This window comes from Ambystoma mexicanum, chromosome 8, assembly GCF_040938575.1.
Source record: "Ambystoma mexicanum isolate Mex_15411 chromosome 8, UKY_AmexF1_1, whole genome shotgun sequence".
Classification (NCBI taxonomy): Eukaryota; Metazoa; Chordata; class Amphibia; order Caudata; family Ambystomatidae; genus Ambystoma; species Ambystoma mexicanum.
Genome location: NC_090929.1, coordinates 493567762 through 493592901, shown reverse-complemented (window position 1 = coordinate 493592901; position 25140 = coordinate 493567762). Strand labels below are relative to the sequence as shown.

At 43.9% G+C, this 25140-nt stretch overlaps 1 protein-coding gene across 4 annotated transcripts in view; it reads right to left on the bottom strand.

The window, feature by feature from the left end:
• The window catches only part of MIB2 (MIB E3 ubiquitin protein ligase 2), a 725636-nt gene that overhangs the window by 561699 nt on the left and 138797 nt on the right, over positions 1–25140 (bottom strand). For 2 of the 4 annotated variants that reach the window (XM_069610141.1, XM_069610144.1), the window contains exon 2: positions 12432–12627. The exons of the other annotated variants lie outside the window; for them this stretch is intronic. The gene's annotated coding sequence lies outside the window, so the exon portion shown is untranslated. The remainder of the gene's footprint in view (positions 1–12431; positions 12628–25140) is intronic. 4 annotated transcript variants of the gene reach the window in all.

The following is a 25140-nucleotide window of genomic DNA, read 5'->3' as shown; positions in this document are numbered from 1 at the left end:
AGACTTATCCTTCGAGGTGTGTTGGGTTCCGGACTGCGCCGGTGACCTCGAACGGTCGACTCGACTCACGCCATCTTTTTCACTCGGTGTTCTGGAGGGTTCCCGATCCTTTCTCCTTCGATCACCTGGGATGGAGGGCGCGCGGGTGTCGGAACGGTAACGCTCCCGGCCGGCTTCCGAAGAAGGCGCGGACCGAGGCTTAGCCTTTTCAAACACCTCCATCATTTTTATTGTAAATGCTTCCCATTCTTCGGAGGAAGAATGTTTGTGGGGCATTTAATTCTTTTTGGGGATTCGTCCCAGGACAAGGTGGAAGGGGACCAGTGGCATCTTTTCTTGGACTTTTTCGACAAAGATGAAGAGCTGTGTGCTTCGGGACCTAGACCGATGCTTTTGCCTTTCACGTCGAGGAGATTTCTCTTCACAGGACCTCCACTCGACGCTAGAGGCTTTTCAGTCGGGTTTTCGACCTACCTGCAGTTTTCCCTTCCTCTCTTGCAAGGCCTTCCCCATCATTGCCTGACACTTCATACAGGCCTCCATGTCGTGGCCTTCACTGAGGCACCACAGACATTCTCAGTGCGGGTCCGAGATGGACATTTTCGAACCGCAGGATTTACACTTTTTGAATCCCGAACGTGGGGTCGTAGTCTGGGTCAAAGACGAGGACATATCGAATATCTTCAGTAACTGCGTCACATAACTACCCGAGGTGTGCCGAGTCTCCAAAGCAACACGTACAGCGGAAAAAAAACGGAACTGAGGCCAATGGATGCAGCGCGTGCTACTTGTATACCCGATGTCATCACCCTCGACGGAGGCCTCCGAGGGACTTCGACTCGAGGACATCGACGCACAGCGCCCTCTGCCGAGGGAAACAAAATTCCAAAGCAGCTGAAGCTGGATGGAATACACCTAAGATGAGGAATACGTTGGAAGACGCAATCCATTCGAATGTAGGTAATTGTATCTAAATCTCAGTATCAACTATATTTCATTTTGTTGGGGCAAGTGCATCATATTGACAATGTACATGATCACATGGCCAAATGACAAACCTAGTTCTGTGACCTGCTGGTTGAATAATTTGTAGAATTAGTGCACAACCCATGAGCTGATCTCAAATTCCTTGTCGTTTCACCCTGTTGCTTTATACCAGCTCCCCTGAAAGTAAGATGGCCACAAACTACAATATTCCACCTAGTTTGCCCAGTTCTCTGCACACTACACCATTCATTCTACATAGCCACTTATTTTATTTCATCTTGCATAATGAATGCACAAAGCTAACTAGTAGCTTACGCAAAGCAGTGATCAATAGTTCGATCCAGTAGGTACAGTTACAGATCTACTGCTCTGAGTGTTAATAACAATAAATAAATATCACCTTCATGGATGCGTGGGGCTGGAATGCTGTGCTGGTCTTACCCGACTCAGGCTTCGGGACCGTTAGTGGCCCTGCCCTGCCCCTGAAAGTGGTAATAAACGCTATATTGAAAACAGTTGATATCAATGACAGGCAAGAGCCATCTTGTGGGCTATTACCCGCCCGACGCAAAACCATACTACGTCTCACGCCTTTAACATTGTGAACCTTTTGGTTTTATGAAACTTCTGAACGTCTCCTTAGACAGCAAACCAAGGGTCAAGAGTACAATTTGAAGGACACTTCCCTGTGCAACACTGACTGCACTCAGCCGCACAGAGCCTTGCACTGAAAAATGTTTCCAGAGCTTTATCAATTTTTGTTTGTCCATTCATGCAGCTAACCTTTACATTTTATAGACACTCATCGCACTAATGTATTACTTCAGAGGTACATAGAAATGCTGTATTCTTGCTAATGTTATGTCTTTGGTAAAAATAACTGGCAGCATTTAAAATGTGAGTAAAAAAATGCTAATCAAATACAATTGTTTGCTAATCAAGACAGTTTAAATTAGCCAATTCTGCTAATCAATTTTTGAAAACTAATTTACGTCTTGAGGCATTTTAGGAAATGCTTAACCAGTCTGTCACTGAACAAGGGTGTGTGTCCCCTTCTAGTGCATCTGGAGATGGACGCTAGATGTAGCTTGATGGATGAGGGAATGAGCCCTTCTTTTGACAGAGACCGCAGATACAGGAGAAGCTGTTCGGGATGAACAGTGAGCAGTTGATCCGCTTGCAGCAAACCATTTCCCTTAAAGTCATACAAACGGTTTGTGCAGGGTGCTCTGGCCAGCACCAGAATGTCTTTGCAATCTTGCGGAATGGCTATTCGTTCAAATTCTGCCAAATCAGGAGCCATGCCGCCAACCTTCGGGGACATGGTGCAGGATCTTGCCGTGTTTTTGGGATATGATGTCCGGTCGATTGAGTAGCCTCATGAGCTGGCCCACTGACAGCTGGGGAAGGTCCGTGGCCAGCCGACACAGATGTGCCCTTATCATTTGTATTGTACGGTGTTTGACTGGATTTGGCTGCAATGCGTACAAAAGCAGGTTTGTCCACGGAAAGAAGAAGGCATCTCCTTTCAATCTCTGCTGTGGGCAAACAGCTGACACTTATTGTTGTGGTTGGCAGGAAAGAGGTCTATGGACGGATGCCCTAATTGATGCAACACTCTCTGAAGTTGACTGTTGTCGAGCTCCCATTTGTGAGACTGAGTGGATTACCTGTTGAGGCTGTCCGCATCTCGTTCAGGACTCCTGGGAGGTGGAACGCTTGCAAGAGCATGCGGTTGGAGATGGCCCAGTGCAATACCCACTGGGCTCCTGTTATACGGACATTGATCACGTTCCTCCCTACTTCCTGATGTAAAACATTGTAGTGGTATTGTCCATAGGTATCCTGACTGTGCATCCTTTTAGCACCGACAGGAACATTTTGAGTGTCCATCTCACTGCTCTGAGCTCTAGTGCGTTGATGTGTAGTGTTGCCTCCTCGGCTGTACAGAGCCCCCTGGCATGTAGGTGGTCGACATGGGCTCACCAGCTTGACATGGAAGCATCCGCGATGAGAGTCTTGTGGCGACGCATTTCTTGAAACTGGTTCCCCTTTGCAAGTTTGTTCTAGTTGGCCCACCATTGAAGCTTGTACACCAGCTTGGGGGTAATGAGTAGCTCGTCTTTCTATGTTCCCGCCCAACTGCAATGGTTTCTGACTGTAGTCACGGTACCTGCTTTCCCAGCCTCCCTCACTGGGATCTTGGTGCTTGCTTGCATCTCTGGGGCTGTTGAAAGTCCTTGCACTTCTGATGGCCCTGATAGGACCTCCGGTATCCTTGGGAATAGTATGTCCCTTTGCATATGTCTGACCTGAGGAGATAGATGGTCCAGTCTTTCCAGAGGCACCCTTAAAGGAAGAAAAGTGTTTCTGCTTTGTAAAGACACGAGTGACCTGGCTGTGTCGGGATCTGTTTTTATCGCCTTGAGGGTATTGTCAATCTTTGGCCCGAAAACATCTCCTTCAGAGGGCATATCAATGACTATGTTGTGCATCAGGTCAAAAACCCATGCAACATAGCCAACCTTGCTGTCCCATTGCCACACCATTCACAACCTGTATCGGCAGGTCCACAACTATATTAATGCTGTGGTTTGATGCCTCTTCACCCCCTGCCCATTTCAATATGGACATTACTTCTTTTCTCTTGTCCTCTGGCAGGTGCTCGAGGACCGGGAATCCTGTGCTGCATTTCACAGCCGTACCTTGCCATAATGGGCAAGGAGTCAGCCGCTTTGACCGTTGTCATCCCAATCGTTATTACCCATCTAGCTTGTGCCCTTCGTCCTCTGCGTTGGGGGTTTGGGGGAGTGCACTTCTGTTTGTGGAAATGGGCTTTTCTGCCAGCTTCTGCCGACATGACCAATTCAGGTGCGGGCTGTGATGTGAGGCACTTGGGTGTTGAGTCTGGAGGCTTGAATTTCTCGACTAACCGACCCTTGACGGCCAGCTATGTAAAAAGGTGTTTCAATGTACGTAACCCCTCATCCCATATGTGATCCAAGATTGAGATGGATACCAACTACTTTCTCCTCTTGGCCATATGATCGAAGAGAAACACTATTGACTTCCGATGGGGCAAGACCATACTCTTGGCAGGCTTTTACTATCATGGCATGAAAAGCCCCTATGTCTGTTGGCGGGGGCTTAGGCACTTCCTCCAGAGGTTCGTCCGGAGTGTATGTATCCCAATCATCATCCCTTGTAGACGCTGTTGACATAGAAGTGGTGTCCCGAGTATCATCGCCCTCTGTAACCGGAAGCTCCCTTTCATCTTGTTCTTCCAGCCTGAATGACGGCATGGATGGTGGCACTATTGAGAGTGACCCATGTGGTCTTGGGTCCCATGCTTGAACTTAGATTTTTGATGTGGAACCGTGAGTGTCCGCGGAGACTAGGATCCAGTAGGTGATCTACATTGAGACAGTGACCGCAACCTATGGCTAAACCTGGTTAGAGATCGGGATGGCGAAATTCTTTGTTGCCCACCTATTGGCAGTCTCCCTGTAGGTGGTATCTCCGGTTGCGCCTGCGGAGGAGGAGGTAACCTTGCATGTAGTTGCACCAATACAGTTTATGACAATAGGACCTGTAGGGACAGTAACGCCTGGGGATTTGATAATAAAGCGTGCATGTTCATTAGAGATTGTCAGGGGACAGGGCAACTGGGTCCCAGTATAGTTGGGACTGATAACTGGGCTCAGTTATTGGTTGGCCAGTCTCCCAAGGGTAACTGGGTCCGGGTATTTGGCTGTCCTGACCCCACTGGAACGGGAGGCCAAAGCGGGTCTAAAGGGGCAATAGTTGGTCGACCCCAACCTATTGTAGGCGGTAGTTTAGGAGAGCACGGCTGAATGGTTATTTAATCTTCTGAATGAGAAACCTGCAGTGATTGAGCCTGCTGTGCCTCAAACTCTGTATTGATTTCGTGCTGCAAAATATACTCCGGCATAAGCTCGGAGTAAGTTATTGGTGACACTGGTGAAGTAATCACCTGCATTTGCTATGCCTCTTGCAGCTTTGCATTCTGCTGCTGCTTCCTGTGTTCAGAGGGGGCTTCTGTGCCCTGAGGTGTTACTGTTGCCTCCTGTGGTGACTTCCCCACTGACTGCTGCAGAGTATTCACTCCTAATGGTTGTTTACCCGTCGACGAGACTGTCAATTTCCATCTTTATGTCATTTTCCTAAAGTAGAACTTTCACAGAAATGTTTTTCTCTCACAGGATAAACAACTCAAGGACTCCTTCCAGTGTGGCACCCAGTTAGAATCGGAGGAAGGGCTGTAGAGGAGGGGCTTCCCATTGGATGGGACCTAAATCACCCATAAGGAGGGACATAGCATGCAAAATCGACCAACATGTTTATTTAAGTCAAGGTAACCGAGGATTCACAACTTGATGCCGGGGAATATTCACAGCATGTGGATCTATGGAAGATCCAATGCTGGAGAAAGGTTACTGCCCAGAGGTAAGGAAATCGGGAATCCTGGAGCATTTGAGGGCTCAGTGATTAAAACTATAGGCTACAGAATGGCTTTAGTTGGATTTAAAGGAAGGTAGATAGAAGAAAGTGTATGTAGTGAAGAGAGGAGTGAATGTCTTAGTATGAGAGGATCAGGCAAAGCTATAATTAAGCTTAATCCTGGCAATGAAGAAACTGTCAGTTGTAATGACTATCTGGACAAAAAGGATAACAGACATTTTACAAGGAAAAGAGAAGGAATTGTTTTGAGTGTGTTCGGGGAAGGAATAGGGAAACAGGATATCGCCACAAGATTGAAATCAAGTCATGAGAAAGGCTTTGGAGAGACTTCAGAAGGAACAGATAATAGAGGAAGACATTTTGGTCTTGCCGATTGTGGTAGCTGGAAAATCGAATGGTAAAGTGAGAATCTGTATAGATCTGAGAGATTTCAATAAAGCAATAGTAGTTGAGAAGTACCCTCTACCTGTAATATCAGGTATGGTAAATTTGGGGGGCAGGGTAGATACATTTCCCACCATAGTTGTCTGCAGCATATCACCAGATCAAGTTGGATGGGGTACATGTTTTCCAGGATGATATATTAGTATATGGACAAGGGAAGGAACAGCATGAGGAGTTATTGTATTGTGTTTTGGAGAATTTGGGTAAAAAGGGACTTATGGTGGAGCATAGCAAGTGTAGATTTGGCACAGGAGAAGTGGATTACCTAGGTAACACTATCTAGAGGAGGGTATAAACCCAAGAAGAAGGCAATGAGAGCAGTCAAGAATTCTACACCGCCAGGCAAGAAGGAAGAACTACATTACTTTTTGGGTTCAGCCGAATATTATACATTTAGGGTTTGTAGAAATCACACAACCATTAAGAGAGCTTATGAAGAAAAACATAACATTACAGTGGGCAGGAGCTCAGGATCAGGCAGTGAAGGAAGTAAAAAAAAGGGAATAGTTGAGGCACCATTACTAGTAGGGTTTGGTACCTGGATGAAAGTTTACAGTTACAGTTGATGCACGTTGTAAAGGTTTAGGGGCCGATCTGTCCCAGAAGGAAGGAGACCATGAAAGAATAATAATGTTTGCTTCGAGAGCAGTCACTACAGAAATACGCTATTCTGTTGTATAGAGAGCGAGAACCCTTGGCATGTTGTTGGGGAGCAGAACCTTTTTGACAGTACATTTGGGAGATTAATTTGTTATGAGAATGAATCACAAACCGCTAATAGAAGTTTTGACTTGACAGTGTGAGGAATGTCCAAAGCCACCACCAGGATTGTTAGGTTAGGACTGAGATTTTTGGAGCACAATTGTCAGGTGGAATACTTACCAGGAAAGAGGAATTAAGTGGATGATTTCCCATCCAGAATGCCATTACCAAGATCTGAAACACCCCGATGAGAGATTGAGGAAATGGAAGAACACGTGTATGGAATTTTACAAGCTATTACTAATGAAGATTGTGAAGAATGTAGGAAGAGCAATGAGGAGCTTAACAGTATGGTTGAATGAATTAAGCACAGATGCAGCGATGGCCAAAAAGAAGCATTTTAGAAACAAAAATATAAAGGATATTTTGTAATAAAGGAGGAATTGACCATTGAAATGTATTGGCTTAATTATACCCCCTACGGGCCTACGAAAGCGTATCATTCAGTTGGCCAATAAGGGACATCCTGGTATTACCATAACCAAGAGGAAAGTACAAGACATGTACTGGTGGCCAGCAATGTGCACGCAAGTGGAAAGAGTTGAGATTTTGTATACCACGCGCTAACTGTGACAAGCACTTGTTGACAACCAAGTTACTATTCAATCTTCCCAAGGGACAATAGATAGATTTGGGGATTGATATTTAGGTCTGTATCAATGCCAGGGGCAAGCAATAGATTTCTGTTCGTTTTGGTAGATCAATACTCGTGCTGGCCTTAAGTTGCTGTTATGGAACGGGTGACTTATAATGTGCATTTATTTTTAGACTATGTTTTTAAGAGGGAAGGAAGTCCTAAGGCTGTACCTGGTGATAATGGGCTTCAATTTAGGGACAAGAAAGTCAAACAATTTTGTGACCAAGTAGGTTTTATGTGGAAGTTTACTTCAGTGTAGAATCCTGAGGTCAATGGCATGTGGAAAGGATGAATAGGGTGATGAGGGACTGTGTTCAGCAGGCTCTAGCTAATCGTTTGGAGTGGAAGGGAGCTTTAAATGACTTGGTACGGAGTATAAGAGTAACAACACATGGTGCAACTGGAGTTTCGCCGTTTCGTTTCATCAGGGACAGATAACTAAATTGTATGTTCTAACCAGCATGGCTACATGAAAAAGTAGGGATTAAAATGATTGACAAAGGTTTTGTTGCTAGCAAGATATTGACAACACAAAGGAAGTGAAAGGAGTACCATGATAAAAAAAATTCTTAAGAATATTAAAAGAAATTGTGAGATTGAAGTTACAGATTATGTTAAAGTGAGATGGGAAAGGCAAAGGATTTATGGTCTGTCAAAATATCCTGGTCCTATGAGATTAATCAAACTTTTTTAAAATGCTATAAGAATAGACAATGGAAACGTGTGGAAGCTCAATAGAGTGTTCAGCAACAAAAGCAAAGTAAAGGTCATAGGAAGAGATGAGAATACAAATGGTGCCAGAGTGTGGGATTGTTCGGGAGATGTACATGGTGAGAGAATGGACGGGCAAGAGGTGAGTAAGGAAGTTGTGGAAGAAATGGCTCAGGAAGAAGACGATTGCAGATGATGGAATATAAGAAGTTGTAGGATCAATACGAAGTATACAAGTAAACTTAGTTCTTCGATTAAAATGAAGCAAACAGTTATTGAAAGAAATAATATAAATGTTCCCGAGTCTTAATTCAATACTTTTTTTGTTTTATTATTTTAATTTTATTATTTGTTGTGTTGTGGATATAGTGATAGGGGAGGGGATGTGCAGTATATAGCATAGTTAGTCTAGGTAGAAAGTTTATGTTGGATTGGGAGTGTTGCGGGGGCTATGAGAGGCGGTTGGCGAGATTGAAAGGAGGCAGGTGGAGTCGTTCACAGCCGGCGTCCACAGGGCTGCAAGAAAACATACCGAACAAGAACAAAGGAATCGTACTCGTATGTGTCAGCTCCCTACATCAGAAAACACAGAATTAAGGCTTTGGAATAAAGAACCATCTAGGTTTGAAGACGAGGAGGGGACAGAAAGACAAGAATTTCAGCAGAAAATGTTTTCAATGAAAAGGTATTTTTAAAAGGAGGAAGAAGGTGGGCGTTTCAAGGCACACAAGGCAGGCTGAGGTAACAAGATCATATCAAATAACTTTAGTTCTTGTTCTGTGGACTCCACAGTAATGACCCAAGCTTCTAGCAGTGTCGTGAGGTGGCGATTCAGCCACTAGTTGGTGAGCTGGTCAACTAGGTCCAATATGAGATGCGGTCCACACAGCAACACTCTATGACACAATGTAGCTTGCTTGGTAGAGGTAAGCTATGTCCAGGTCGGTGTAGTTCAATCAGTTTGGAGGCGGAAACCAGGTCTGTTACTGTACTTCTGGGTTGCTAGGAAATCCATTCCACAGTGTCCAGGGGCAAGGAGAGTCCTTTCTTCTGCCCTTGCAAACCAGGAAGGGTTATAGAGGCCACTTGCAGGGATTCTGTGACCTCCAGCGTTAGGGTCCTGGGTCCTAGGGGCTCAGTTGCAGTAGGCCTTGTCCGCACATCAGTTTCACCCACAAACGTGCCCTTGGGATGGGTAGCGTTTCTCTAACAACCTTTTGTCTTCATCTCTATTGCAGATGACTTTGGAATAAACTATCGCCAACAGATTTCAGGTAAATCCTTCTAGACTAGATGTCCAAAGATGAATCAACAACGCATAAAAGTATATACCACTAGTATATACCACCTATCATAGCAATTGATGAGTTCTGATACATAGCAATATCCTACACAGAATAACAATGCTCAATAATTATTTCAACATCTTTTATTTAATTTTTTACATAGCAAAACTGTGTGTAAAAAAAAGAATTTGTAAAACAATTCAGATCGCTCCACCATTACTAAAAAATGAGCACACACACATACGTACCCTACATTCCAATCATTCAATCCAAGCCACAATCATTCACATACTATATCATTCATACTGTGCAAGTTGATCAAAAACAATTATTTTTTTACAAGAATAGCTCCAACAAATCAGCCTATAAGTACTATGTGCTATAGTGACTGTAATTGCACCATTATAGTGAAAAACTATATTTCAATACAATTAATCGCCTTTGAAATTTGTGCAAAGCTGACCAGCATTCATTGTCCAATGGAGTTTTGAAAGCGTGTCTACTCTACTTTCAGCTGGGTAATTAATCGGTGTCTCATACCACAGCCATCTTCAGGACACTATGATCATTTTGGCTAACAATGTGTGTAACAAGCTTGTAACTTGTGGTACACAGTATGAAAAAGGAGCCAATCCAAGGCACTGCTGGGTGCCGCCTATCGCGGATGGGGTGAACAAATCACTTGTATTCGGTGCCTGCATCTGGGTCTTTTTCCTGGATTGCCAGGCCGAAACTCTGCTGTCTGTGGACCCGGATGCGGATTGCCCTTGCGGGAGATCTCATCAACACGATTCCTTGCTTTGTGTGTCTTCGCTTGTCTTAAGAAAGATGAAACAACATCAGCAGGGTTTATGCACCTTATAAAGGCAATATTCTATAGTGGATTGATTCAAAGCAAGTCAGTTGTCAGGGGACCAACCCAGGATACTTTTACAAGGGCCCTTTGCTTGTGATGGCATACCTAGAGTGCCTTGTCTGCAGGAAGTGGGGAGTGGACAGAAGTACATAAGTAATGCGAGGCAGACAACTGCTTGTTCATTTCTCCAAATATGCCATTTTATTAAAGAAAATATAATACGAAAATACCTTGCTTGCCCTATTCTACAGAGGGGTTCCCGACCCCATCTAAAGACTAAGGGAACATTCTCTAGCATGGGAAAACTGGCCCTCACACTAAACAACAAATATACAAAAAAAGCTATATAGAAATACAATATAATAAACAATATAAACAATGTCTGAATGGCCTTCTCCTGTCCTGGGGAAGATCCCTTCCCCAGGATTCAAAGTTAACTCCAAATTTTCAGCAAAAGCAAGGTTTTGAACCAGCTCTTGCAAGTTCAAAGTCAAAGAAAAAGTTCAAACAAAAATCCACTGTTAACAACTGTTCCTGGGTGAAAAGATCCCCTTCCAAAATCCAGAAAAAGAAATAGTGCCAACGGAAATCCTGGTTTTGCTGATAAATTGTCTCTTCAATAGAATGGGTCACTGTTCAAATTAAAGTGTAACATTCCCCAATGTCAATATTACACAATTCTTTACGACTTCTTCAGTTACAACTTTACATTTAGTACATCTGTCAGGATGCTTTCTCTGTGCTGCTTCTTCTATTTTCAACAATCACACTTCTACTGTTTGTACTATGAGAACAGTCCTTTGTCCCATAGTACCTTAATGTTTCAAACTACTTCAATGTGATATCTGCTGACAACTTACTACTACTGCTCAGTATTGTTGAATTATTAGGTAGATTTTGACAAGACTTCAACCTCTTCAGGTAGGCAAGGCACTCTTCCTTTTAATGACGACCTTAAACTGAGCAGTCTCTTTGCCTCTTCCGTCTGTCACTACCAAAAGAACAACCTGCTTTTTCCCATAAGACTTTATCCTTTCTAGCTCCAGCAGTCTTTCGCACCACAGGTTGTATTTCATTTCACAGTATTCTTCACATGCATTGGTTCTCCTTCCCCAGCTTTGCTCCCACCTTTCTGCCATTTATCAGCCCAAATAATTACCCAGAAGCTTAAGTGCCACTCTCTCAGCTTCAGGTAACAATGGTGTTATAAGCCACTTGACTATTAATAACTTCACGTTGGGCCTCATTACGACCCAGGCGGTAAGTTACCGCCTGGGCCGTGACTTTACCACCATGGCGTAAACTACGTTTACGCCATGGTGGTTGGCGGACTTACCGCCCCATTCCGACCTTGGCGGGGCGGTAAGTCCCCAATCCCCATTTACCCTTCCCCATTCCCATTTGTGCCCCATAGGGCATAATGGGAGTGGGGAAGGCGTTAATTACGCCACCGTAAATTACGGTGGCGTAATTAACTCCATGGTCCCTTAGCGCCATGGATTTTAACACCTGCTAAAAGCAGGTGTTAAAAGCACCATGGCGCTAGGGGACCTCGTAATTGGCGGTAAGGGGTCGGCGCAGCTAACGCTGGCGTTAACCCCTTACCGCCAGGGTCGTAATGAGGCCCATTGTACTTATATGGCTTTTTATCTCTTGGCAAGACTGGTTTCACTATGAAAAGGGGATGCCTCTTGGCTTGAGCAATGCTTGTTCTTCTCCAATACTTTTTGGCTCTTTACTTGAAAATAAAACAAATTTTACTTTTGGATATAGTAGAGAGATCAGTCGTTCAAGTGAAAACACAATTAGGCACACGCAACCTCTCTTTCATGTAGATTTTAAGGTTTAAATTTGAATAAAGAAGTGTATTACCGTGTAATGGTAAAGAATGAGGTTCTGACTTCCTTTGGGAATGACAATTGGGCACATCCGACCTCCTTTTGATGTAGTTTTCACATATATAGTCAATGTTAGGTATTCGGTAATGTTTTAGGAAGCATTCCCTTTTGTTAATTAGGGACACGCGACCACTCAGTTATACAGCAACAGTCTTTAAATACATCAACAATGGGTTTCAAGCACTTTAGCTTCTCGCGCAAGTATGGACCTTCACGTTACGCACGGCTTCTACAATTCAATTGTTAGTAAGACTTCCGATATATCAAACAGCTTTTACTCGCATTAGATAATACGCAAGTCAGTTAGGAGTTGGCTACAGTTACCGGCAAGGCTCATGCAGTATATTTGAATGCTGTGCTTCACTCACCGGCTTCATTAACATTGGTTTTGCAGGTTGCACTGCTTTTCAGACTTCCTCTGCTACTTCTGGCTCGCTGGGGACCCACACCCTTCTCCAGCACATGTGTCTCCGGTCCAGCCACTTGATTTGGTAGTGCCTTTTCCTCCTGAAACTCTCAGCTTGCCTTCTGCTTCTGGCCTTGGTCTCCTGCACTTCCACGTCTCTGCAATTAGAGCAACAAGGCTCACATGGGGAAAACGCAGCCTCCTGCACGCCCTCCCTTGCTCAGCCTCTGCAGTTAAGAGTTTGGAAGAAAAGGACTCTCTCAGAGCTTGCAGGTGAAATCCACTGTCTCCACCCTCCGGCATCCCTTCTATTCTTCCACTTTCTTGTGATTTGCCAGCCGTGTGCTTCTCCTCTACTACTGCTACTACAGCCAGCCTTCCAGCACTCGTTCCAGCTCCATCTATTCCTCCTTTCCTGCTGGGACCTTTTATGCCTCACAGGTTTAACAACTGTCTTCAGGTGTGGGCTATTAGCCTTAACTGCACGACTACTACAATGGCTACTAGGCTTAAATGCTGCCTCTTCAGCCATCTTCTTCATCTCAGTACCTCTAGTATTCCGGGACCTATAGTTTCTTCCACTAAAGTTAGGTTTTTCAACTTCTGCATTATTTAGAAGAGTAGATGTAATTCCCTTAAGGTTAACAGAGGGGCTGTACGAATTAGCTATCACAGAGGAAGATGGTTTAGTGAAGACATTTCCATAATCCTTTGCCTTGTACCCTTGGGTACAGTGTTTGGTCTGGGATATCAAAAAGGATCTTTCTTTTGGTATAGTTTGTTCCAATTTTCTAACCATAGGGTTCACCACCTTAGATCTCATATGAGGTTGAGATATTAAATTGACAATAAGCCATAACCTCTTTAGGTACAGTTGGAAGAATCTTCCTGTCAGAGGAAAACTACTAGGTCTCATCCCACAGAATAAGCTCACCATTCTGGACCCCGTCTCCTCCCAGGTGATCAACCCGCAGTACACCACCCCCAGGGTTGGGATCATGAAGGGTCCATCTTCCCCTGGCCACCTGGGAGGCGGCCTTAGGCAGGTTTTCAGTGAGGGATCTGCAGGATTCTTCACAGAGCCCTAGAAAAATCCAAAGTGGTGGAACCCATCTCTGGACTAAACCTCTCCCCTGGGCTACTCTAACTACACCCAGTCCTCGGTTTGCCTATTTCAAAAGAACTTCATTAATCAGCGCACTTGCATGATAGGGCCAATGTCATTTCAGGACTGTGTTTGAAATATTGGTTCCCAGGGTACTTCCCCGGGAGTGTTCATGTGCCCTAGATGAAGTGGTCTAGCTTCCTGACGAGAATTCAAAGAGGTGGATTCCTGGGCAGGGTCCCACAGGCTTATTGTGGGTACACCCAAGCCAAACAGTAAACAGATATGCAGCCCTGTCACGAGTAAATCACCTAAACTGACACGGACATCCACATTCTGTGGTTGTATAACCTTTAACACAAAATTGTTTTTAGATTCCATTAATTACTTTCTCAAATGGCTTGTAAAGGTTGCTACATCTCCCTCATGAAAACATCCAACTATCTGTAAGGTTATCCATCTATCCCCAGGTAGAGCTAATGTGCTGCTTATCTAGGTAAAGGGACAGAGAAGAGATTAGGCCAAGTCTCTCAATCTCATTTAATGAATCCATGTTTTGCCCATTTTGGTCAACTGTACCTCATCTGTAAATATATTGAGCACAACAAATATAAAAAGCCTTCACCAAAATGAGAAGACTGATGACACTGGAGGAGTTCTGTCTGCTTTTATTGCTCCCTCATATGTGTCTGGTAAAGCACAGATATCTCCGTGACACATGAAAAATATGTTTTCATATTTTGGCAACCAATAATTATGTGGACATCCCAAGAGTTGGTCGACCGGTTTCAGCGGATTAGGTGTATTTGGAACCGCTTTCTTCAGGATCTGTACTAGCACAAAACACAAGGTATTGCTGAAGATTTGTATTACGTAGGGGGAGATTTAGAGACTAGGGCTAATCACTTCCCTTTCCCGTTACCTAGATAAGCAGCACATCAGCGCTACCTAGGGATAAACTGATAAGCTTCGGGATAGTTAGACGTTTCCGTGAGGCGGATGTAACCACAGTAGCCACCATGTCATAACTATAGATGGCTATTATATTATAGTTTATCATGCCACCAGGAGGCTTGGTGCACAATTATGTTTGGAAACTGAGGTACATACTATTAAAAAGATACCTCTGCCCGTTGGAACTTTGTTTCCCAGCAGCTGCTCAGAAATACACATGTGACCTTTGTACCTGTCCTGCATGGCAGTTACTGGAGATGTCTGAAAGGAAATATTCATGACTGCACCATGTTTTTGGCATGGAAGATTATGAAAGGGGTTTGGGGTGATAGAATTACCAGCATCATTTCACTGATGAAATCAAAAATGCTTCAGCTATTTAACTCTTGCAGATGGCATTCCATCACAGTTCTACAATGCTCCCTTGAGTGCTATATGCTGCGACTCTGCTCAATGGTGCCCCACTGGGAGAATAATTCAAATTCCATACAAAATACTTTCTATCAAATGCAGGAAACCATGGAATTATCACATTCCAGATTTATCAGGGGAACAGTTTGCAAAGCACCTAAGCTGTCCACCTTAAAGACGAGTTCACAATGAATAGCCTAATCCCCCCTCAAATTAAAAGAGAATCCCAAACAAAACAATCTACTTTGAATAATTGTCTAGTGTAACCCATTCTAAGAACAAGAAAGCGAGATGTATTGCAATTTGAAAGATTTCTCTACTTCCTTCGATTACATGCACGGAAAGGACCACTTCATGGGTAAAATTATGGGCTTGAGGTATTCCTGCTCCACTTCTTTGGCAAATAAATGAATTACAGTATTGGCTATGGGTACAGGTTCATTATTACATTAAGAAAACCCCAAACCTAGATGCCCTTAAGAGTGCATTTATCCCCTATACTAGTTCTACCATACACTTCAGATCTAGCATCCTATCTCAAAGAAAGTTGTCCTTTCCCTCTGGTTTTCGGGGAGCGATATTTTACTTCATCCGGAATATGCAGTTGAGATGGGTGCCCAGTGATCCCTCAGTATACTGCGATAGGAAAGTTAAATTTGGGTATAACAAAAGTAGCGACTACTCATTAACGTAAACAGAAAATGCAAGGATGGCACAGAAATATGCAGCAAGGTACAGGCAGCCTGAGATCAATTGTATTTAGGGATCAAACTTGGTGCTCTGAGAAAATGGAACCCCAATTTACACCAGTCAACCAAGAGTGCTGTATGGCTGTATGTGCGAGCATAGGCCTGGTTCAAAAAACATGGTTGCATTGAAGAAAGCAGAGGACTAAAAATGTTGCCAAAATGCTTTATGGGGTGGATTTCCTTATATAAACATGCTTATAGTAGATGGAAAAGGTTGATTGCAAGATATTTTTCCAGATTAGACATTCGTCCACATTGCAATTCCATATTGGCGCACATTATTTCAGTTTAGGGTTATCTAACAAGCCAAATTGAATTTGCTCGGAATTCATAAAAAAATAATGATTTGCACTCAATAGACCAAGATTTCAATTTGCAGAGTTATTTAAGTTGGCAAGCAGTAAGTTAGCATTGAATAAGGGCCCCGATGGCAATACAGAGTCCAAGAATATTTTGAAAGTCGCATTAACAGACAGAATAATATAAAATTCTTTAAAAACATAAGCTCTGTAGGAGCTCCAAGCAAACAGCATTTAGTAAGCTGCAGCTCACGTGACCAGGCCCTTCCACTCAGTTGCTGCGCCCACCACCTATTTAAATGGTATTACCCAAATTGATTGCTTACAATTGTTCGAATGAACAATTGACCGAATTTAAAGGGTCACAATTGATATATATATATATATAGGGTTTTGGGCGGGTTTGGGTTGGGTGCGGGGTTGCGGGGGGGTTTCCCCCCGCATATATGTCACAACTGACCTTCACAATTCGGTCAATTGTGAAAAGGTCAATTGTCATTCAAACAGTTGTAATACGAACAATTTGTATACAACCATTTAAATCAGTCCTCCTTATTCATCCTCATCACCAGCATCCTCAGAAAAGGATGTGCAAAGACAAGGACCTCATCTGTTTGTGCCAGTTTTGGGCCTGATGGGGCAAAGGGCATGACCCACTATCCTGCATTTCACCTACAAACTAATCGCTACTATTGCTACTCACCAAAAAAAAAAAATCACCATGTGTCTCCTCCCTCCACAGCCCATCCACACTCGCTAGGGTCCTCGCTGTCCTGTTCACCGCTTAGACACCAGACTGTCCAGATGAACTTGTTGCGTTCAAACAGACCCCAAATCTCCTGCAGAGTCCCCCAAGGGTCCATCCTCTCACCAATCCTTTTTAACCCATGGAGCCTCTGGGCACTGTGAGGGGTCATAACTGTGAGGCAGACAACTTTTACAAGAGATGCCATATTACCTCAAAAAGTCGGATAAACGCCTCACTATGGCTACCCTTACAAGGATTTCCCGGTCTAATATAAACTAAAGAAAACACTAATAAAAGGTTTCTGTCCCTCACACTGCTACGTACACCAACTCAACAAGGTAATATGGCAATTCAAAAGAAACAAATATAACATTTCTGTTCGTACCATAATAACGGTTTCTCCTTATAATCTGGGTGAATTCCCCTTCCCCCAGATTCAAGCAGGATTTTGTTTAACTGTTCCAAAAGGATAAAGAAATCCTGTCTCATAACAAAAACCCCCACTTCAGTTCGCTTTGTATTCCAACTTGATGACACAAAAGTTCCAACTTGAATTCAACCAATAGTTCACAAGTGTTCCACAAAGTTCTCCTTTTTCACTTGTAACCAAGATCTTGAAACAACTTCTTTTCATCAACAAAGAATATTTCCGTTCATTATTTTCAACAAAAATGTATTTCTGGATATTTCTGCACCAGTTCACAAAACCAATTGTTTGACAATATTAAATAATTCTGCAGCAGTTCATACATTTGTTTTAGTGATAATAGGTCAGGATGATTCTGCATTGATCCACAAAACACTTTAGTGATTCTTCAACTGCTTCTTCAAGGCTTAACCACAGCAAAGTACTTCAACACCTTCCACCTGGTATTCTCCCTTGCCAGGCCTATTACTACTATGTTCTCTGCTATGGTGTACTCTCTTGCCAGGAGCAGCACAAATTGTTAGAAAGTGTTCTGACCTGGTGTACTCTCCTGCCAGGCCAGAACAAACTACTAACTACAAGTACGTATGTGGCAATGGTCAGCTTTCAACAAATTAGCAATCTCTCTTGCTTCATAACATCAAGTTTAATAATTTCTTCAGGGGAAACAAGAACCACACTGGTGCTGTTTACATGTATGCGATTGCCACATGCAATACAGGCTGTGATTCAGTCCTCCAGAATACTCATGAGAAAGGCAGCCCCCCTGCCACTCTTGTTTCCTTACTTCTGCTGCACAACTTCAAAGTCAAATATTACTTCTGGGAGAACACTTAACACGCTGGTGCTCTTTGCTACACCCTTGTGATTGTCCAACGCAATTCAGGTTAAGCTACACTCCTCCTGAATATCTTCCATCATAAGGGCAGCCTTCCTGCCACTTGTTTTCCCCTTCTGCACCAAACACTGATTAGGATTCTGTTTCACTTTCTCGCTTTCCTTGGCTTTCACAATGGATGATTAAGCCATCTCCTCTTATGACTTCTTTTAAGTATAGGCAAAAGTCTTTACAAAGACCTGAAATTCCCAGTTGCCTTCTCTTGGCTTGGGCAATACTGGTTGTTTATAAATGGCCTTGGTATGTTTCTTTTTTGGCTTTGGTAATAGTGGCTTGTAATTTCTTCTCTTTTATTGCACTTTCTTGTTGTTGGCTTTCAATATAACCAACTATGTTATAATCACACGCCTCTGGTTTGATTATTAAGTTCTTATTCTGCCTTCTCCTCCCCTTTAAATCAGCTTGGTATGCAACAGCATCATTATGATGCTTTACAAGTTCTTTCCCTTCTATAACGTAACTTTGTTTACCTCTTTCCAGAGGTCCCGATCCATAGACTTGGCCAGAGGGCGGCTATGGAGCACTCGGGGGTCACAATGTAATGGTGAACTCACCGGGTCTGGTGTGCACATCCGTCCGCCTAGCTGCCTCCAGGTCTCCTGTTTCGGTCTCCCTACGCGGCCCGGCAACATCTTCTTTGCGGCTTCCCACAGCCTGCTTCTGTCAATTTCAGAGCTCTCCTGAATGCAACAGCTATCTGGTGCTCATCTGACAGAGGGGAAAACTGCTAAATGGTGCTCTTTCCGCTGTGCGACATATGCAGCTGTAATCGAGCATAAGAGACCCTCTCAGGAGTAGCATTGGTTTGCCACAGTACAATGATCCCGGCGCCTTGGCTCTTCAACTTCTACTGCCACGTGTAGGGCTCAAAACACCTCCACCTTATACTACTGCTCTTCTTCTTAATGACCTGCACCTCAGGGGGCCTTTTATACCTCCCAGTCTCCCTCAGGCGTGGGTCATTATTCCCAATAGGCTGCAACTTGAAGTCTTGTACCTCTGCTGTCCTCCTCTTCGTCCCAGTATTTTGGGAATTGTGGGACATGAAGTCCACAACAGTTTGCTCAATGAAATTATCACCAAGTTCACTTCTCTCCTCAAATATTCCTCAAAGGGATTCCATGAGGATTCAGTGAATTATTTGGCTTTACAGAAGCCTCAGGCTTTCCAGGGTTTAAATTGGTAACATTTAAAGACTCCTCTTCATTACTTCCCTGGGTCTCACAGGCGCCTTCATTTCTATAACCGTCAGTGACTGTAGAAGGGTTTTTCCTTATTCATAATACGTGACGGGTTATAACTGTTATCACCCACATTCCGACAGTTTGTGGGAATAAAAGCTCTCTTTGACAAGACATTGCATTTCCGGTATCAATGATAGTCCCTTCCTAGAGAAAGGCAAATACTGTGTCTCATCCTACGAAGTCCTCCTGTTCCTTTGGGGTCCTTCTCCTCCCAGGTGATCCTCCCGGCTAATGTCACGCCCAGGATTAGGAAGCGTATGCCTTTCCCTGGCCACATGAGAGGAGACTTTAAGTAGGGTTTTTGTGAGGACTACGCAGGATTCATCACATCACTCTCCTCAAAGATCCGAATATAGCCATGCGCCAATACACAGACGATACCCAGTTATACATGAGAGTAAAGAGTGCGCAGGACATCGTTTGTCTCTGCGATTACCTAGCCATCATCCATTACTGAATGTCGACAGCCCACCTCAAACAAAACCCATGCAAGCCTGAATTCGCACTTATCGGTCCGCTCGCTAAAAAACAACTTGGTATGGTAATGTTTATTTATAAAGCACCTATGCACAGGAAGGGTTTCAAAGCGCTCAAGGAGGATGGGAACAAAGGGAAAAACAACAGTCGCTCGAAGCCCTTCATTTTCTGAGACGATAACGGTCTGCACAAGCAGAGTAAGCGAATAGGATACATTTAACATTTTAGATACAGCAAATAGGCCCAACAGTGATTCTGCAAACTTGTCCAACAATGGCTCAGTGATAGGCGTCTAGAAGGATTTCATCCACAACTCAGACTCAGCAAAATCCTTAGGCTTCACCACTAACAGCAGCCTGTCCTTCCAGAAAAACATAGCCAATAAGGCCCAAATAGTCTGGCTCAGAATCTCTACCCTTCGAGGAATCGTACCCTTTATTCAGCTGCAGCAGTAGCGTAAATCGATGGGGGAAATGCTCTCCTGAGAGGGCTCACAGCTTCTCAGTTGGCTTCCCATAAAATCAGCTCACGACGCTGCAGCACGGAAATGTCGCCAAATTACCCCCATCCTCTGAACTACATTGGCTTCCACTCCAAGCCAGGGTACTGTTCAGGACTGCATGTATCATCTACAAAGCAGTCACGAGTAGCACACCAGTGTGCCCGGTGACTAAGCTCCACATTATCTGGTGGCACACGCTCCTCACGCAGCAAATCTACCAACCGGCTTGAAGCACAACTCGTCCGCAAGAGAGGACCTGCAAACAATGCTTCTCCTGTCACGCACCCTCCTCCCCTTTGGAACTCAAACTCGGTGGCGACTAGGAATGCCCCCACAATTCTCAAATTTAGGAAATCTCGCAAAACAACGTGACCAAGTACTAATTCCAATCGACGCATAGACCTCACAGTACTGCGCTATTGTTAAAAATACCAGCCCAAATGCCGGCTACCCACACTCTGTACAGTGCTCCACTGCACTCGAGCTAGGTCTGTGCTTTAAATAATAAAACAATGATAAAATAGTAAAAGATATTGCCTACTGTATATTAGGTAAGGGCTTAAAGGGAACATTACATGCTGTAATTCTGTGACAAATGCAATATATTTAGGTGCGCTTTGTTCCTTCCCTCCCACCCCCTGCCCCATGAGGTTGACGTTTCTTATACACATTTCAGAATGGGCCCTCAGACTCCAACCTTTTTTTGTGAAGGCGCTTGGAAAGGCATCCCAAATACAGAAAGCATCTGCCTGCTTTGTATACATGACATTAAGCTGATGGCTGATATTTATTTAATTTAGGGTTTGTTTTATTCAAGGAGTGATGAATCTTACTTATAACGCACCAGAAATAAATTAAATGTGTTTCACATTACGTTTTTAAAATCATTTAGAACTACAATGCAGGCATTACATTAATAAATTGACATTGTCTCTCCCTTTCACATTGGTATAAAACAAAGTCACCAACAAAAAAGATGGCTTGACCAACTTCTTCCCACCAGAGCTATAGCTTGAATGTGACTACAGAAACTATCCAACCCAGATCTGAAATGCAACCCACTTCCTGAGAGTGGGCCCTTAAAGTCAGTATGCACACAGCATAATTTGGAACAAGCATTCGGATACATGTCAGAATGTCTCATTTAAAAGACGTTGCAGAAAGCCACCCGACACGGATATTTCTCCTTCCCTTTGTCAATTGTAGGGGGTCCACCACAGCAGACCACTTCTCACTGTGGCCCCCAGGGCCCTCTACCCCTCCGCTTCCTTAACAGCCCCAGTCTGCAGCCCAGCTGACTGAAGACTGAAGCTGGTGAGTGGCAGAAGGGTCAAGGTAGGGGGTTGTTGGGGCTGCACAGCGGGAATTAGATTTCTGCCCCCACCCCAAAGTGGCTTGTCCCTTGGACAAGTAGATTTTTAAATGAAATCCACACACCTTTAATAGGCGCCACAACCCTCTTGAAGGCTCTTGATAGTAATACATAGTCCTCTTTAATGAGAAAATCTGGCCCGAGATGCCCATACAGGATGTGTCAATTAGACAGTGTGACTAGTGGAGATGGTTGTGCAGCCAATGGCGTAGGTAAAGAGAGAAGGGCCAGTTCCAAAACAGATTGACCGTCAAGAGAAATGGTGATCTGGGCAGCTTGTATACCTGCATACCTTTTAACATTCGTGAGGTGTTGCATGTCAGAAATGCCAATTTGCCAGATTTGCAAATCCCGATCAAATGAGCAAAAGGTTTCCCTCCCCTTCCAAGTTATGATAAAACATTTTTATACTGCGTCAAATCGCCACCGCATAGAGCACCTTTGCTTATTATTTCATGCAACACGTTTTATGGACATGATCCGTTTCTTTGGCTAAGCAGTGGGAAAGCTTTTAAACCTTCCACAGTGCTAGGGTGTTATTGCAAGCCTGTGCCCAACAAAACAGGAGGGCACTCGCTCCCCGAAACAGAGGGAACTTCCAGGTTCTATTGACCAGAAAGCTAGAAGCAACCATATGTAGGTGGGTTTTTAACTGTGGCTCCTTCGGAAAACTAAACCCCTGGACCTGGCTTTCTGGAAGTTCTTGGGACCTGCTAGGAACTTTTGGGGTTGGTAATACTAGTGTTGCAGCAGAACTCCTCATAGGCTGAGGTGGTGTTCTTCTTGGAGCTAATCTGCATAATCCAACATTATAGATTCTTCTCGACCTTGACTGCAGATAGTGGACCACGTTAGTAGAGGCAGCACAAGAATCTCAGGTAAAAACAGGAGTGCATAGTCTGCTTATCATACTACATATTCAGATCTAATTCTGGTGTTATGACCCTTTTCATAAAGTACTGGTTTTGTGTTTAATTTATTTGGAGGGGCGGGGGGGGGGGTTTACGGCGTGCTACCCGCCCCCACCATGGGTAGGAGCACTGTGGTCAGCCATGAACGGGAACTTTTGACTTCATGGAGTTTGGGCAGCAATAGAAGTAGCAATTTAGCAATGGTCCGTCATTTTTTGCTTGGCGTCCCTGTAGCTGTCAAAACTCCTGGGTGGACCATGTTGCCTGCGCTATGACCCCTGTTTTTACGCTAAACCCAAATCATATGAATGACTCTGAAACTGGCACATTGCCTAGCGCACGTCCACATGAAGGCATGCCTAATAAAATCTGAACTCGCTGTTAAACGTGTTTCTACGCCGCATTTGGGCACTGCCACAAGTTACATTGCACGCTGGGAAGAAAGCGGATCAAGAGGGCAGGGAAAGGACGCAGGCCACCGCTAGGCTATCACACTGCATCCCAGATGCAACAAGAAGGCCGGACGTTTTGTTTCAGAACCATGGAGAGCGATCGAACAAACCTGAAAACGTCAGGTCACCCAGAATTTACAGCAGTTGTAAGCAAATGCTCCTCACTCGTGATAATGGCTGTTTCAGATGCTAGCAGTGAACAATATACATAGAGAGGAAAAGGGGCCCCAGAAGCCTGGGAGAACGAATAGTGGGGAAAGGGCAGAGGAACATTCGCCCTGAAGTCTGTAGATCTTTTTTTGAAGGGGGTCTCTCTTGTTGAACAAGACATGTTGCTAGTTTAAAACTTTTTATTTTTATTTATTTTTTTACTTAATCCATCCTCTGGTAAGTCCCACTGCCAGCTCCTGTTTGGCCATCCGTCACCCGCTCTGCCTTCATAGGCGTTCTTTGATTTGGGTTTTGTGAAGCACGTTTTGGACGCTTCAGAGAATGAAAAAAGGGGGGGGAGATACAAGAGAGCGACAATGGTACTGCGGTGCTAGAGTGCAGTACAATAAGGAATGCCTGACCGGACGAGATCCTCGGGAGAGTCGTCAGGGAACTATGGCAACATTCTTCCCTTGTGAGCCCCCATTTGATTAGCTGTATTGGAATCATAGCGAAGGGTCGACTCTTAGGCGTCAACTGATCAGGTATGACCAATTCGATTTAGGTGGCAAACTCCAGGGACATATGCTGTACGGAAGAGACGAGTAAACAGACCTTGGGGGCATCGTTCCATAGGTCTTGCAAAGAATCAATGCAGTGTGTTGGGTAAACCCAGAAACCAACATATGCTCCCCGATTCCGCTCCTCAAATAACCTGCTTGCCTCACTTCGGTTACACTCCAACGCTTCACAGTGGATTTAGGGTCATAAAAGTACTATATAAACAAACATGTATACACCTCTTGCTTCTAAGGTCAATCCTTGCCTACGGACCGAAATGTAAAAAGCACACGAGTTAAAAAGAGCTCCCGAGTATAGCATGTCACCCAGTGAGAAGGTGCTCGCCGGGTAACAAGGAGCTAGTAATATATACAATGTGCATTAAACCTATGGTTAATGTAGGAGCCAAACAAGGTCACTTTTTCCAGTTATTGGCATATTATGTTTTGAGTGTATACTGTATGTAGGACTCTAGATATAATAATGTAAAGGGAATATTTTCTAATGCAGTTCTTAAAATTATGCTGAGTGGAATGCAAAGTGAATGAATGTGTGAATGAATGTGTATGATCAAAACGTGACTGAGACTTGTGGCTTGTAAATTACAAAAAGTACAGAAGATGACTTGTTAGTCATAATGCATCATTGTGCACTGTTTTCAACATCGCAATGAGAAATGTGGTTAAGATGGATATTTGTAAGAATTCCAAATAGCTGACACAGTCGTATGGGGCCAGTTGCATTGGAGTCAAAAGTAGCGCTAGGTATTAGTAGATAGTAGTGTGCGTTAAATTTACTAAGATCTTTAAGCTACAAGAAGGAGCCAAATAGCTTCGAGTTAGGTAAATTCCTGTGTCCCACTTGTCGGTTTCCACTTAATGCTATGAATACGGCTCGAGTGGCATAAGCATTATAAAAGAAGGCTAAATGATATATTTATTTTTGCACTTCCTTGATCCAACAACGAGTCTACCCTATTAAAAAGAAATAAATACATCATAGCTGTACAGATCCCCAGTCTGGCTCCAGCTAGAAACTAAAACATCAGCTGCCAACAAGTTCTGAAAGAATGGAGGTGCGTTTTTTTCCCCGAGCAATTGGGTGCCTACTTTGCTCCATCAACAATCTTCACATCTAGAAAGGAGTCGCATGCAGCAAGGAGTCCAAAATAGGAAGGGATAAACGGCAATGGGAATCCTAGAAAGCAAACGTGCGCTTTTGCACTCTCATTTTACTCCATCCCGGGGAAGCCAGGGCCATCAAGACCCAATCTGCCCACTGCCAAGATAACGGGGCATTCTGGGCACTTATGAATCCCAGCAAAGTTTCAGGCAAATCCACAACTTTCCAATAAAGAACTAGGACCAACATTCCACACCGGATAGCAGCACAAAGAGAGGAAGCCCTTGGC